The sequence below is a fragment of the Tursiops truncatus genome, chromosome 12, assembly GCF_011762595.2.
Source record: "Tursiops truncatus isolate mTurTru1 chromosome 12, mTurTru1.mat.Y, whole genome shotgun sequence".
NCBI lineage: Eukaryota > Metazoa > Chordata > Mammalia > Artiodactyla > Delphinidae > Tursiops > Tursiops truncatus.
This window is the reverse complement of record NC_047045.1, coordinates 63,516,222-63,530,522: the sequence shown is the minus strand read 5'-3', so window position 1 is coordinate 63,530,522 and position 14,301 is coordinate 63,516,222. Positions and strand designations below refer to the sequence as shown.

Genomic DNA, 14,301 nt, shown 5'->3' with positions numbered 1-14,301 from the left:
GATTCCCGCTGCTGTGGGAGATGGGGCGGGAAGAAGAGGCATGCATCAAGTTACCCAGAGGTAACTCTCTGCATCCTCTGTGTGTGTTTGAATGACTGTGAGAGGGATGGCGAGAGCCCCGGCAAGGACTGAGTTGTTTCCTTCTGCTTTTCATTTGGGACTACGGCTGGGCATGCGTTAACATGAACAAATCCCTACTTTATATGATAACAGGAATTTGTATATACAAATTGTGTATCAGAAAATAGGGATGTGTTCATGTGTGCTTTCAATCTGAGGATTTGTTTTTTGATTCTGGAAAATTCTGAGCGATACTAATTATCTACTACCGTGTCCTCAGTTCTCTACCTTGGAACTTTTATGTTATATCTATGCTAAAGTGTGAATCTAATCTTTTCTATCTCATGTTTTTTCATTGGTTCCGTGTTCTGGGTAAATATCCCAGCATACCTTCTAATTTATTAATTCTCTTTGTTCATCTAGAGTTTTTTTTTTTTTTTTTGCGGTACGCGGGCCTCTTACTGTTGTGGCCTCTCCCGTCGCGGAGCACAGGCTCCGGATGCGCAGGCTCAGCGGCCATGGCTCACGGGCACAGCCGCTCCGCGGCATGTGGGATCTTCTAGGACCGGGGCACGAACCCGTGTCCCCTGCATCGGCAGGCGGACTTCCAACCACCCTGCGCCACCAGGGAAGCCCCTAGAGTTGTTTTTATTTTTTTCTAATTATAGTGGCGATACTTTTTATTCCCAGGACTTTTTCCTGGTTCTTTATCATATCCACTTGTTTTTGTTTCATAATCCCTTCCTATAATTTCTTAGTTTGCTAAGTTCCTTTTCCCCTTAGCTCACTGGGAGTTTTAACACGGTTTTCAGATGGCTGTATTATCTCTATCCTTTCAGGGATGAATCCCCGATTCAGTGAGTATTTTGGCTATCATTTACGACGTGAGTTTCATTTCTGCATTTTAAACTTTTAATTGCCATGTCATCTTGAGTGGAAATTTCCTTTTGCTGGTGTTTATTGCCCCACTTCTCTTGCTCACCTCTCCTTGCCTCGGAAATTGTGATTGCTCTCACCCAGCCTAGGTCCCTATTCAGAGCCAAGCTCTGTGGGAGCAGTTTGGGTGTCTTATCTGTGGGAGCAATGCTGATCCCATCTCTTTGTCAGCAGGTGCCTTTGGGCGCAGGCTCTGCCTGGGAGCCTCCAGCTTCTCTCTCCTGCTGCTGGTTATTGGTGACAGGCTTGCACCCCAGCTGCAGCTTTTTCTAAGCTCTTTTTCTAGAAGGGCAAAGTACCCTGACCCTGTGTGTCACACAGCCAGGCCAACGCCACGCCCCACCCAGAAGAGGTGCAAGTCTGTTCCGCCATGCCTGGGAGCTCCCAGCAACCGTGCTAGTTTCCTATTCTAGAGCCAGGAAGACTGGAACCTCCACCATACCTCACTCTCTTATTTCTGGACCACAGAGATATTCTCTTGTTTTTGAGACTGTTTACATATTTTTAATGAAAACAAAAGCTTTAACTTATCTTTGTTCTCGGCATGAAAAAGTACTATGTCCTGTTAAGAAGGTAAACAATGCTGACCTGTATTGCAATTGGGTTAAATGTAACATTATTTCTTACCAAAAATAAATGACGGAGCTCTAGAAAAATAACAAATTAAGATGAAAATTGCAAAAAAATTTTCATGAAGTGGAAACGAGGCATTTGTAAGGTATAAACCATCTAGTACTGAGAAAGTCTTAGGAAAGTGGAGAATTAAATAAAGAATATAAGTAGTCTGAAAGTTAGAGAATTAAAGAGAGAAAATGTTCAGGTTCCTGAAGGAAAAAGGTCAGGAAAAGATTAAAGGGTGTGAACTGAAGCTGAGTATAGTTCTTGCTGAGAAGAGTCAGGAAAGACAGAGTTTATAACAATGTCAAGAGAAGCAATGGAAGAGGAAGTGGAAATAAGGGAAATTTAGACCTCCTTCTAATTCAGAACTATGTTCATATTTTCCTAGGGTTAATGCTTACTCATTCACTTCAATGCCAATGCATGTTTTATTTATTTAAAAAGACGCATTTATTCAGCTTCATGGTCAGACTATTACATTTAGCCATCAAAAGTATGGGTGCAAAAAAAAACAACCTACATTAAAACCCTTTGTTGGAATACTTTACACTTTCCACAGAACAGAAACTGAAATACCTGTTATACAATTAGTCACAAATACAGTCCTCAATTTTTTTTGCCCATACACATGAGTATTGTCTAAAACATGTCTTCTTTGTAGCAGCCAGGCCCTGCCACCACTGCGTTTGGCTGTGTCCACAAATCTATTGTAACCTGTAGCTTCCCCATCACTTCTCTGGCTCTCCTCTCCTGCTGAGCTTTGTTTCCTGGCAGTAATTAAAACCTTCTGCCACTGCCAGAGGTCCTGCTGCTGCTGGAACCGCCACAGCCACCTTGGTTTTGTGGTTTGGCAAAGTATTGGCCTCCACCACCACAGGGACCGGCACTTCTGCCTCCAAAGTTTCATCCCTTCATGGGTCCAAAATTTGAAGATGGTTGTAACTGCCAAAATCATTGTAGCTTCCGCCACCTCCAAAATTGCTTCCACCATTACCAAACCCGTACAGCCATCCCTACTGCCACCACAGCCACCGCCACTGCGGCTGCCACCAAAGGCATCTCGACCACTGAAGTTTCCTCCACGACCAAAGCTGTCATTCCCACCAAAGCCCCCTCCAAGACCACCACCAAAGCTTCCAGAACGACTTCCAGCTCCTTGGCTGGATGAAGCACCAGCCCTCTGTTGCTTAGGTAGGGCTTTCCTTACTTCACAGTTGTGGCCACTCACAGTGCGGTATTTCTGAATGACAATCTTGTTTAATGAGTCATGGCCATCAAACCTTACGAAAGCAAAGCCTCTCTTTTTGCCGCTGCCTCGGTCAGTCATGATTTCAGTCACTTCAGTTTTCTCATACTGTTCAAAATAATCTCTTAGGTGATGTTCTTCAATGTCTTCTTTAACGCCACCAACAAAAATCTTTTTCACAGTTATGTGGGCACCAGGTCTTTGAGAATCTTCTCTTGAGACGGCCCTCTTCGGTTCCACAACTATTCCATCCACCTTGTGTGGCTTTGCCTTCATGGCTGCATCCACCTCCTCCACAGTGGCATATGTGACAAACCCAAAGCCTCTGGAGCGCTTGGTGTTTGGATCCCTCACTACCACACGGTCTGTGACCGTTCCCCATTTGCTCAGAATGGCTCCTCAGACTCTCATCGGTTGTTTCAAAGATCACATCTCTGAAGAGGAGCTTCTGCAGTTGTTCAGGCTCTTTGGGAGACTCTGACTTAGACATGACGGCAGTGGAGGGGGGAGACATCAACGATGCTTACTCCCCAGCGTCCACTGGCAGAAAGGAGTAATCTAGCGAACGTATCTCCCAATGCATGTTTTAAATAGTGAGCTATGTATAGGGCACTCACTCTTATGTTAAGAGCTGTTTGATCATCTGAGGTCTGACTGAAAAAGCAAACAAACAAAAAGTTCCTATTTTCAAAGAACTAAATCTAACTGGAAGAATGCAACAAAACCAGAAACAGCTGTGGTGCAATTAGTTTACTGGTGCAGACGGATGACAGAGAACTTGAGTCTGGTGGTTGCAGGAATGCCTGGAGCTGACGTGGCAAAAGGGGGTGGGACTTGATTTGAATAAAAAGAAGAGGAGGGGGGGAAAGGAAGGGTGAAGAGGAGAGAAGAGGAGGGGCTATTATAGCCCAGAAGCTCTTGCACCCCCAAGGCTAGCACTGTAGCTGGCCTTTTATAGAGGATCAATAATGTTTGTTCATAAAAGGAGGGAAGATGGATGGAGGGTAGGGGCACAGCTGAGCTGCCTCAGGGGACAGAGAGGAAACTGACCTAGAAACATGACAAAGAGGGGAAGCAGATGATGGAGGGGCTCACACACAGGCAGAGAGAGTTTAGATTTGATAGAGTAGGAAATAGAACTCCACTAAAAGTTTTCATTTTATTTTTAAAATTAACATACAATAAAATAGACTGCTTTGTGTGTATACAGATCTATGAATTTTAACACTTTTATCTACCACCGTAATCAGGACACAAGACAATGTCATCACTCCAGAAATCTCCTCTGTGCTCTCCCTTTGCGGTCACACCTTTCTCCCTTCCCTAACCTCTGGCAACCACTGGTGTGTTCTCCCTCACTCTAGTTAGTCCTTTTGAGAAGGTCATATAAATGGAATTATACTGTATGTAACCTTTTGAGACTGGCTTCTTTCACTCAGCTTAATGCTTTTGAGATTCTTCTAAGCCGTTATGTGTATTAATAGTTTATTCCTTGCTGAGTAGTATTCCATTGTTAACTTACTCATCCATTAAACTAAGACATTTTGTTTGTTTCCAGATTTTGATATTTATGGATAGATCTGCTATAAACATTTGTGTACAGATTTTTGTGTAAACATAAGTTTTTATTTCTTTAGGATAAGTACCCCTGGAATGGTATTTCTGGGTCATATGGTAAGTGTATGTTTAACTTTATAAGAAACTGTCAAACTGATTTCCATTTTGCGTTTCCACCAGAAATGTGTGACAATTCCAGTTGCTCTGCATCCTTGCCAGTATTTGGTATTTCTAGTGTTTTTTATTTTAGCCATAAAATAGCTTTGTACATATTGTGGTTTTAATTTGCTTTTACCACTAGGAATTGAGGTTGAATTTTTTTTCATGTGCTTATTTGCTTCTGTATACCCTCTTCAGTGAAGTGTCTCTTTAAGTCTTTTCGGTTATGTTTTTTTAGCTGGTTGTTTGTTTTTTTACTGTTAAATTTTGAGCATTCTTTACATATTCTGGTAACAAGTCCTTTGTTAGATATATGATTTGCAAATATTTTCCCCCAGTTTGTCACTTCTCTTTTCTGTGTCTTTCTCAGAACCAAAATGTTTAATTTTGATCAAATTTAATTCATCAATTTTTAATTTTATGGATCCTGTTTTTTTGGTTTTGTGTTTAAGAACTTACAGGGTAGGAAAGAATTCTTTTTCTTACTACTTTCCCAGCTTCTTCTGGTGGGGTCTGTAAATTGAACTGACAAAAAAAATAGATTAACAAGAAAAAGTATACAAATGTATTTAATATAAGTTTAATGTAACATCGGATTCTTCAGAGGGAAATGAACACCTGAAGAAACAGTTAAGCCTGAGCATGTGTATGCTAGGTTTGATGAAGACTGAAAAATCGTGGACAAACGTGATGACACAAAAAGGTATGAGCTAAGGGGAGTAAACTGGGGGAAACCTAGCAAGTTTGTCTAGATTCCCCTTGGTGTCCCTCTGTCTTCAGAGATAAGAATGCTCCTTTCTTCCAGGTAGAAGACGCTTCACATGAGTGTCTTACGATCTACTTCAGAGGAAAAGAAGGAAGTCAGAGAATCCTTCCTGCACCTGCTTTCTCTCAAATTCCTTCACCTTAAAATATTCAATATGCCAAGATGCCGTATTTTAGGGTAGCATGTTCTGAATCTTGTCAAACTCTTTCCCTAAGCCCAGGTCATGAAGATTTTTACCTATATCTTTTTTTTAGTAGTTTTATACCTTCACATTTTACATTTAAGTCTCTGATCCATTTTGAGTTAATTGTTGTTTAAAGCGTGAGGATTAGATCCAAGTTTTTTGGTTGTGGTTGTGGTTGTTTTTGCCTATGGGTGTCCAGTTGTTCCAACATCATTTGTCACTATAGTATTCTTCCTTGAATTTCCTCTGTATCTTTGTCAAAAATCAATTGGTCATATTTACGTGGTAGATCTATTTCTAAATTCACTATTCTGTTCCATTAATCTACATACCTGTCCTTTTGCCAATACACAATGTGTTGTTTACTGTGGCTTTAGAGTATGTCTTAAAATGAGGTAGTGTGAGCCCTTCAGTTTTATTCTTCTGTTTTCAAAATTGTTTGAGTTATTCTGGTTTCTGTGTCTTTCCATATCAATTTCAGTATTGACTCATTTATATCTTCAAAAGATCCAGCTGAGAATTTGATTGAGATCCCTTCCAATCTGTAGACTGATGTGGGGAGAATTGACATCTTTGCTAAGGTTTTGAATAAGAGAGTGAAATGACCACTCTTCACTTATGGGAACTTCATTTGCATAGGGAGAATAGATGGAGGCCATTTTTATATTTTCTGTACTATTCCCAGCCTAAAAGAACTGCTGAGGGTCTTCCCTGGTGGTCCAGTGGGGAAGACTCTGTGCTCCCAATGCGGGGGGGCCCGGGTTTGATCCCTGGTCGGGGAACTAGATCCTGCATGCATGCCGCAACTAAGACCCAGTGTAGCCAAAATAAATGAAATTAAAAAATAATAATAAAAAAAAGAACTGCTGAGCCTGGAAACCCACTCACCTTGACCTCTGGTCCATTAGGAACAAGAGGCTCCAGTCACCCTTCAAAGTTTACCCCCATGCCTTTAAAACACTTGTTTGGTTTTGGAGGTTTCTCTCACTAGTTCCATTAATACAAGTTTGACATCTTATATAAGGGCCAGACATCAAGCACATGCTTGTTCAACTGTCTTACTACATTCCCATGGACCAAGATGCTCTAGTTCTAGCCTCTAACTTCCTATGTAGGAAAAAATGCAGGCAATAATTAACATCTTTATAGTCTGAAACAGCAGGGAGACAATTTTGTCTAATTTAAGGTGAAAAAGAAATGGGAGTTGTAGATATCTGGTCTCTCAGGGACCTGTTGTGGGATCTGGAGAAAGACAAAGAGTTTGGCCTTCATCTTTGCAACAGAGACAAGACTAACAATATTTACGAGGAACAGCTAGTCAAAGCAGAAAGTGTTATAATTTTTAGGAGAAATTAAATGCTCAAACCATAACCTTGTTTGGTCTTAACCTGTATTCACAGGGCCAGAGTAAAGTGTTTTTGTTTGTTTGTTTTATTACTTTTTAAAATGACCCAGTTGAAAGGATAGTAAATCAACCCCAATTTTATCATGACAACATATAGCTACAAAAGCAGCCTTCTGAGTTGCATGGGGACGGCTAGAGAATGAAAAGAGAGTTTGTATTCACTGTTTCAATGGCAAAAACTACCTGTAATTATTTCCTCAGTGGGGCTGCATAAAACTTGGTTTCCATTTAATCTTATAGTAAACAATTTCTATATTTCATGTCATGGATTAGAATGAAAATGGAGATAGTTCATCAACACTGATCTGCGATATAAAAAAGAACAGTGAAGCCGAGGGTATGAGAGTGCATAAAAATGTTTTGTGTTCTGACCAGTACATTGCTTTAAAAAAATTTTACAGTCAGGCCCAATTGTTCATTCTCACCATGCAGAAGATACTCACATATTCATTTTTAAAAGGGCAAATCAACCATAATTCAGTTTATAAACTGTGAAGCTGGTTGCGAATGTCTGGATGAATATTCATTAGAATCTCTTAATCTGCCATCGACTGTGATTCATTAGGCATATGTAAATATCACTCACTTTAATTGCCCCTAAACTGACTTAACATAATATTGTCATTAGCAAATTATTAGTTATTTGTGTAACTAATGGTACATTATGGTGTGCACGTTAAATCTCCAAATATATGGTTACAATTATGATGATGTTTTATGCTGTGAGCTTTCTAAACTATTTGATAAAATATAATGGAGTCAAATCAAATCTGGTATGTTAATAGGACAGTTGCAGAACTTTTTTCTGCACCTTGGTGCTGTTATCATGTCCCAGCTACTCATTCTTCCTGACACTCGCTCTAAGTTCTTTCTATTGTCTTGTCTGCACCAAAGGTCTCAGGAACATCCTCAACTCTGTTCTCCCACATTTTCTGTCATGGGCTCCATTCCAGTTTGCTTTTAGTAAAAGTGAATATTTTCAAAAATATTCACTCATTGAAATGGGGCAAACAATACAAAATAAGCAAAGAAAGTACAGAAGACCCTCCTGAACATGGATGGGAAGGGCCAAGACTAACATGTAATTTAACCAACTCATAGGAACTTCACTGTATATGATTGGAAGGCAGCAATTTCCGTATAAATTCATCAAATGGTGAGCTGTGTTGCAGCTGTTTTCTCCAGTTATCATCTGTGAAGAATTTGATACTACCTAGGAACCCTCTTGCATTCTCAGCATTGCTCTTTCCGAAAATTTTGTTGACCTGTCCCTGCATCTCCCCAAAGTGCTTGCTTTACAACAGTGTCACAAAGAAAAGGACTTTTCTCTAATCTCAATCTCCGTAGCAATATCACCATGTTTGCTTTTCAAAGAAAATCACCCACTTTCATCACTTACAATTATTACAAATTCATTAAGCGAGCTCCTAGGAATAAAGCTGACCCAGCACACTGGCAGAGAAGCCTACAATTAGTGTTCCTTTAGTCTCTGTTAATTGCCTAACTGGTGACAGGAATATGTTAATACAAAATGAGCTAACAGAGGCAGGCAAGCTTTTTATCATGTTGCCCTCCTAAATATTAGTACATTAACAGGCCATTGATGTTTATAAACGGAGATTCAAACAAACGCATGTTCCTGTCTTTGATAACACTCTAGATTAATTGCCATTTCATCTTAATTTAATAAGCAATCCTTTTGGTAAAAAAAAAAAATGCTTTAACATGAAAAGAAATTATTGAGATAATGACAGCATAATGAATATAGATTGTGGTACAAATCTCCTGAAGAGATACCAACATTCCAGAAACATGGTCAAGCATTACTGTATTTAAAATAAAGCAAAATTTTCAGTCTAACATCCTTCAGGTTTAACACTACTGCCATAAAGTAAAACAATTCTGGTGATTCTGATCGAAGGTGAGAGATTGAATCCCTCCACCCAAGAAGATGAGTTGTGAGTTTCAGGGATCTCTTCTAGCCCATATCAATCCTCCCATTTTACAAGATGATCTGTTGAAGTACCTCTTCTATGATATACATACTTCTGACATAACACCTAGTATCTTCTGGTTCACACGATGCTTGCCTCCTCTACAGGCTATAAGTTCCACAAAGTCAAGGGCTTTGTATTTAGTACGGAGGTTGGCAAATGGGCCAAATTTGGTCTACCACCTGTTTTTTTTAATAAAGTCAGTTGGAACACAGCCGTGCCCAGTTATTTACTCTTGTCTGACTGTTTTATCTCTTCAGTGGCATCATTGAATGGTTGTAACAGAGAACACATTGGTCCACAAAGCCTAAAACATTTACTATCTGGCCCTTTATAGAAAAATTTTGCCAACCCATGGTCTCATATACAGAATTTTGCCAAAAATGAAAGAATGCATAAATAAAATCCCTAAAATGAGCATCTTGTTTGTGATCAAAATTTATGTCTCAAATGCCAGCAGAGTTAATGATTCATCATGCAGTTAAATAAAGTTTGGTCACTTCTAACTCTGACATCGCAGAGATGTCAAAAATATCTAATTTATTTGAGCCCTGATCATTTTGTTATACAGCTTGGCCTAGATATTTGTCTGTGTTTATCTACCAAGTCGATTTATGAGTTATGGTCAAATGTAAATGTGATTCAGAAAGTCACTTTAAATTTTGTTCAGACCTTTAGGTCCACTTTAGACTCAAACACAAGTCTTTTTTGTAATGTACACACATAGGAGAAACGAAGTAGCACTCCTGCCCAGCATCAATATTGCAATTATTAATACTAACCAATATTTAGGGAGCCACTAACTTCGTGCCAGGCCCATGCAAAGCATTTTACATACATTACCTCATTTAATCTGTACTATACAACTTTATAATACAGAGACCATTACTTATCCCAATGGTAGGAGTAGCCATGAACTGCTTCACACCCCTGGTCTGTTCTATCTCCCTTTAGTTTTCCACAATCTTCTCTTTGTAGGTTTGTCCAATGTACAATATCTTGACTCAACTACCTAGGAAATCCTGTAATTCATGGGAATCGTAGGCTGGACGCTGTAGACCTCTCTTTCTGCAGGGCTCCCAAGCTTCTCCATTAGGATTCCCTTCTTTTGGGACTGATTCCCCTGGGTCATAACTTAGCTCTCTGACACATTTGATACAGCTCTGTCTCCTTGGATACCAACCTGAGTGTAATTTAGATGTACACGGCATGAAGAGGGAATAGCAGACATGAATTAGATGTACATTAGAGGGCAGGAACTTGGAGAAAGGATATTAATTCGCCTTGGGTCGGAAGAGTGGTATCTGGGAAAGCCTAAGAGTGGAGGTGCATCTTGGAAAATAAATAGAACTCTTCCAGAAGACAGTGGTACATTCCAGGCAAGAGAAAGAGCTTGTAAAGAAGCAAAGTGTGTGAAATGTTATGGCATATGGTGACAGAGGAAATAAAACTAGAGAACTGTAAGAAACTTTATTTCATTGTAAGAAGTTTAGAAGCCAGTCAAAATTTAGGTAAAAGTGTGACATGAAAAGATGGATGTTCTAGAAAACTGTGGTAATAGGATTGGAAGGAGTCAAGACTGGAAATGGGCAAAACAATACAAGCGACAGATACAATAATCTGTCACTTATTTGTGAGGTGAGGACTTCCTCTATGGCAGTCAAAGTGGGACAGACGCAGGGAACTTGGAAAAGATGTTAAGAGGATACCATTGGCAAGCGTATGGATGCAGGAGAAAGAAGAGCCAAGAAAGACCCTCCTTCCCTGGTGGCGTGGTGATTGCGAGTCCACCTGCCGATGCAGGGGACACGGGTTCGTGCCCCAGTCCAGGAAGATCCCACAAGCTGCGGAGCGGCTGGACCCGTGAGCCATGGCCGCTGAGCCTGCGCGTCCGGAGCCTGTGCTCTGCAACAGGAGAGGCCACAACAGTGAGAGGCCCGCGTACTGCAAAAAAAAAGAGAAAGACCCTGAGGTTTGTGGCCTAAGTGACAGAACTGTCAGTGTCGTTCACTGAATAGGGAGCAAAAAGTGGACTGCACGGGCATGGAGATCAATGACGATTTCAGTTTGAACATGTCGAATATGAAATGCCCTTGGAATATCCATCTGGAGTTGACCTACAAGCTGAGTGATATATGTATTAGAAAAGAGGTCTGGACTAGAGATTTGGATTTGCCATATTAGTCCCTCTAGTTGTATGAGCTTGGGCAAGTTAATTAGTTTCTCTGGGCACCAGCTTCTTCATCTGTAAAATGGGAATAACAATAGTACCTACTTCATAACGTTGTTACCAGTGTTAAGTGACTTAATACATGTAAAATTCTTAGAACTATGCCTATATAAAGTATTAACTATTATTATTATTATCACTGTTATTGCCTTTGACAAGATACCCCATTATATGTATTTTTTACAGTTTTTTTCTTTTTTCAGCTTCACTGAGGTATAATTGAATACTAGAATTATAAGATATTTCAAGTGTATAATGTGATGATTTTGATATATGTATATATTATGAAAAAATTTCCCATCCCCATCATGTTAACTAACACACCCATCACCTCACATATTTACCTTTGTGTGTGAGAACATTCAAGTTCTACTCTCTTAGCAAATTTTAATCATACAATACAGTGTTATCAGCGAGAGTCACCATGTTGCACATTAGGTCCTCAGACCTTATCCATCTTAAAACTGAAAGTTTGTACCCATTTGCCAGCTTCTCCCTATTTCCCCCAACTCCCAGCCCCTGACTGACAACTTCTTTCTACTCTATGAGTTCCACTTTTTCTTTTTTTTCAGATTCTACATATAAGCGAGATCAGACAGTACTTTTCTTTCTCTGTCTGGCTTATTTCACTTAGCATAATGCCCTCCAGTTTCATCTATGTTGTTGCAAATGACAGAATTTCTTTCTTTTTTAAGGCTGAATAATATATACATATATATATATATAATGGACTATATGTGTATTATGGAATATATATATATATATATCGCATTTTCTTGATCCATTCATCCATTGACATTACATGTATTGTTTAGCTGTCTTCTCCAACTGTCCTCACTTCCTCCTGCCAGCCATCCTTGGTGAAAAGCTTAGTTCTCACAGTTGATGTAAAGTCTCACAGTGGCCTATATCTTTAAAAAAAACACATAGCCTGGAATGAGTTGTGCTTATTGCTAGCTGGAACGGCCCCCAGAAAAGCCTGCAATGGAAGCTCTCTGAGTCCACACTAACGCCCACCCCGAGTACGACGAGGAATGCCTATGCTACTAATTCCTCTGTAGCTTTTATAAAAACAACTTTTTTCCCTATTATAAAATTAATTCATGCACCTTGTACAAATCTTGGGAGAAAAAAATCAAAAAAGTATAAAGAAGAAAGTAAAAGTCACCTGTAATCGAGACGTAACCACCGTATGAGTATTTATCACTTGTTTGTTTATCATTGATGATTTACTCCTTAGGAGACAGAGGCAAAGAAGAGCCCCCCATCACCACTCCCCATGCTGCCTGCACACTGATCCTGCTTCTGCCGATCTGTGTGCAGGTGACTTAAGATATTCAGTGTGATCAATGGGTTTCAGAATGTTGCCAGGCTGGGAATAAATGCAACATTTGTTCCAGTGTCCTGGCTGAAATCCAGCTGAAGTCCTGAGGGTTCCAGGGTCTCCGCTGTAACGTCAGTTGGATTAGTTACCCATTAGTTCTCATTCTGACCCTGGGTGGAGGGGTGCCGGCGCGGGTAAACCAGGAGTGGCTGCTTTTAAGCGAAGGGAGCCCTGCCGAGTGGGCTCTGTAAATCATCCCCCTCCACCCAGACGGAAAGCTCTGTAGGGATCAAAGGCTCTGGGAAAGAGCAGGGTGTCATTGACCCTCCCGCTGCCACCACCCACTGCCACCTCCTCCCCCGGTGGGGACCTGCAGAGGTGGACCACCACTGCTAGGGCATTTCTCCATTATGGAATCTCTCATTTCCGTTGAGATCCTGCGAGCTTACTGAGTATCCTGGCATATTCCCTGCCCAAGTTTTACAAATACTTCATCCATCTTTCATTTTAAGGGTGAGGAGGAGATTTGGCACTGCAAGCAACCTAGGTGATGCAACTTAAATATTCTGATCACAGACAAGATCTAAGATGCAAAACTTAGTTTACTGCCCCAATGCATATAAGATAGTGAAGGTGAAAAGTTTATAAGGACCCAGAACCCAAGCTGGTAGAAAAGGTTGCTTAAACATTCTGATCATGTAGGAAGGGGGTCAGGATGCCGTAAGCCTTGAACCAGAGCGAATCAAAATATGAGTCCAACAGTATCCAAAGCCCTAATTGCTGCTGATTTGAATTCGGCAGCAAATTTTGCATAATACCAGTAATGACCTTTCTTCAGGGCTGCACTGGCATGATTGTTGGGACCTCGTAACAAATACCTAGTGCGCTTTAATGATGGAATGACATACCTCTGATATGCAAATTTTTACAGCACAGCAATTAAGCAGTTTAGAATTTTACGACAGTGTTTGGGCTTTATACAACAACAAAAAGGGGGCCAATAAAGGCTGGTGATGGATGGGCTAATCCCCACTGGAAATATACCATGTAATGCTGTGGAGACTACATTATGGATAGCATGGTGATGATTGGTTGTTAATCTCCTTTCCCGTCCTCCCCCAGATCCCGTGGAAGCCCTTGCTCCTGTCCTCCATCCCCCACCCCCTTAAACCCACCCCTGCCCCTTCGGCGCGGAACCTGGCACGGCAGCCACGCTGTTGGGACACGAGTCTGGGGTACAGATGGGAAAGTTGGGGCATAGCAATCTGCTGTGTGCACAGAATACAGAGCAAAAGGGGCTTGCAGCGAGGCAGCTTGTCAGCAGGGGACAGAACTGGGGGCCATATGCCACTCTTCTTCTCCCTTCTGTCACCAAGTCTGCCACCTCATCCTTCTGTCAGGGGACACTAATGATGAACATGTTTTAAACAGTTTTGTTTACCTAGCAACAGCTTTTCTAAGAGGGGGTCTTAATTAGTCACCTAAAACAATTTTGGGTTTGGACTTTTTTTTTTTTTTTAGCATTCATTCATTTGTTCATTCATCTGGAAGAATCTCCTCTTGCTCATTCCACACACAGCCCCGCCCCGCCCCCCATACCCAGGAGGCTGTTGTTACTGTTTCCATGAAAAAGTGTGTCTGCATTACAAAACTAGTTTTAATAGCTATATGCCATTTTTCTTTCTTTCATACATCCTTTAATGCCACAATTAGCTTTGAAGGGTAGATTTTTCTCCACTTGTCAGAGGCAGTATTCCTTTGTGAAGCTCTGCAAATAGGATCTGCATTTTAAAATGAAATCCCATTTGGCGAATTTTTTTTT

General features: G+C 40.7%; 1 pseudogene; it reads right to left on the bottom strand.

Moving 5' to 3' along the window:
- Nucleotides 1-2,391: 2,391 nt before the first annotated feature.
- Nucleotides 2,392-14,301, bottom strand: part of LOC109552799 (heterogeneous nuclear ribonucleoprotein A1-like) — an 83,149-nt pseudogene continuing 71,239 nt past the window's right edge.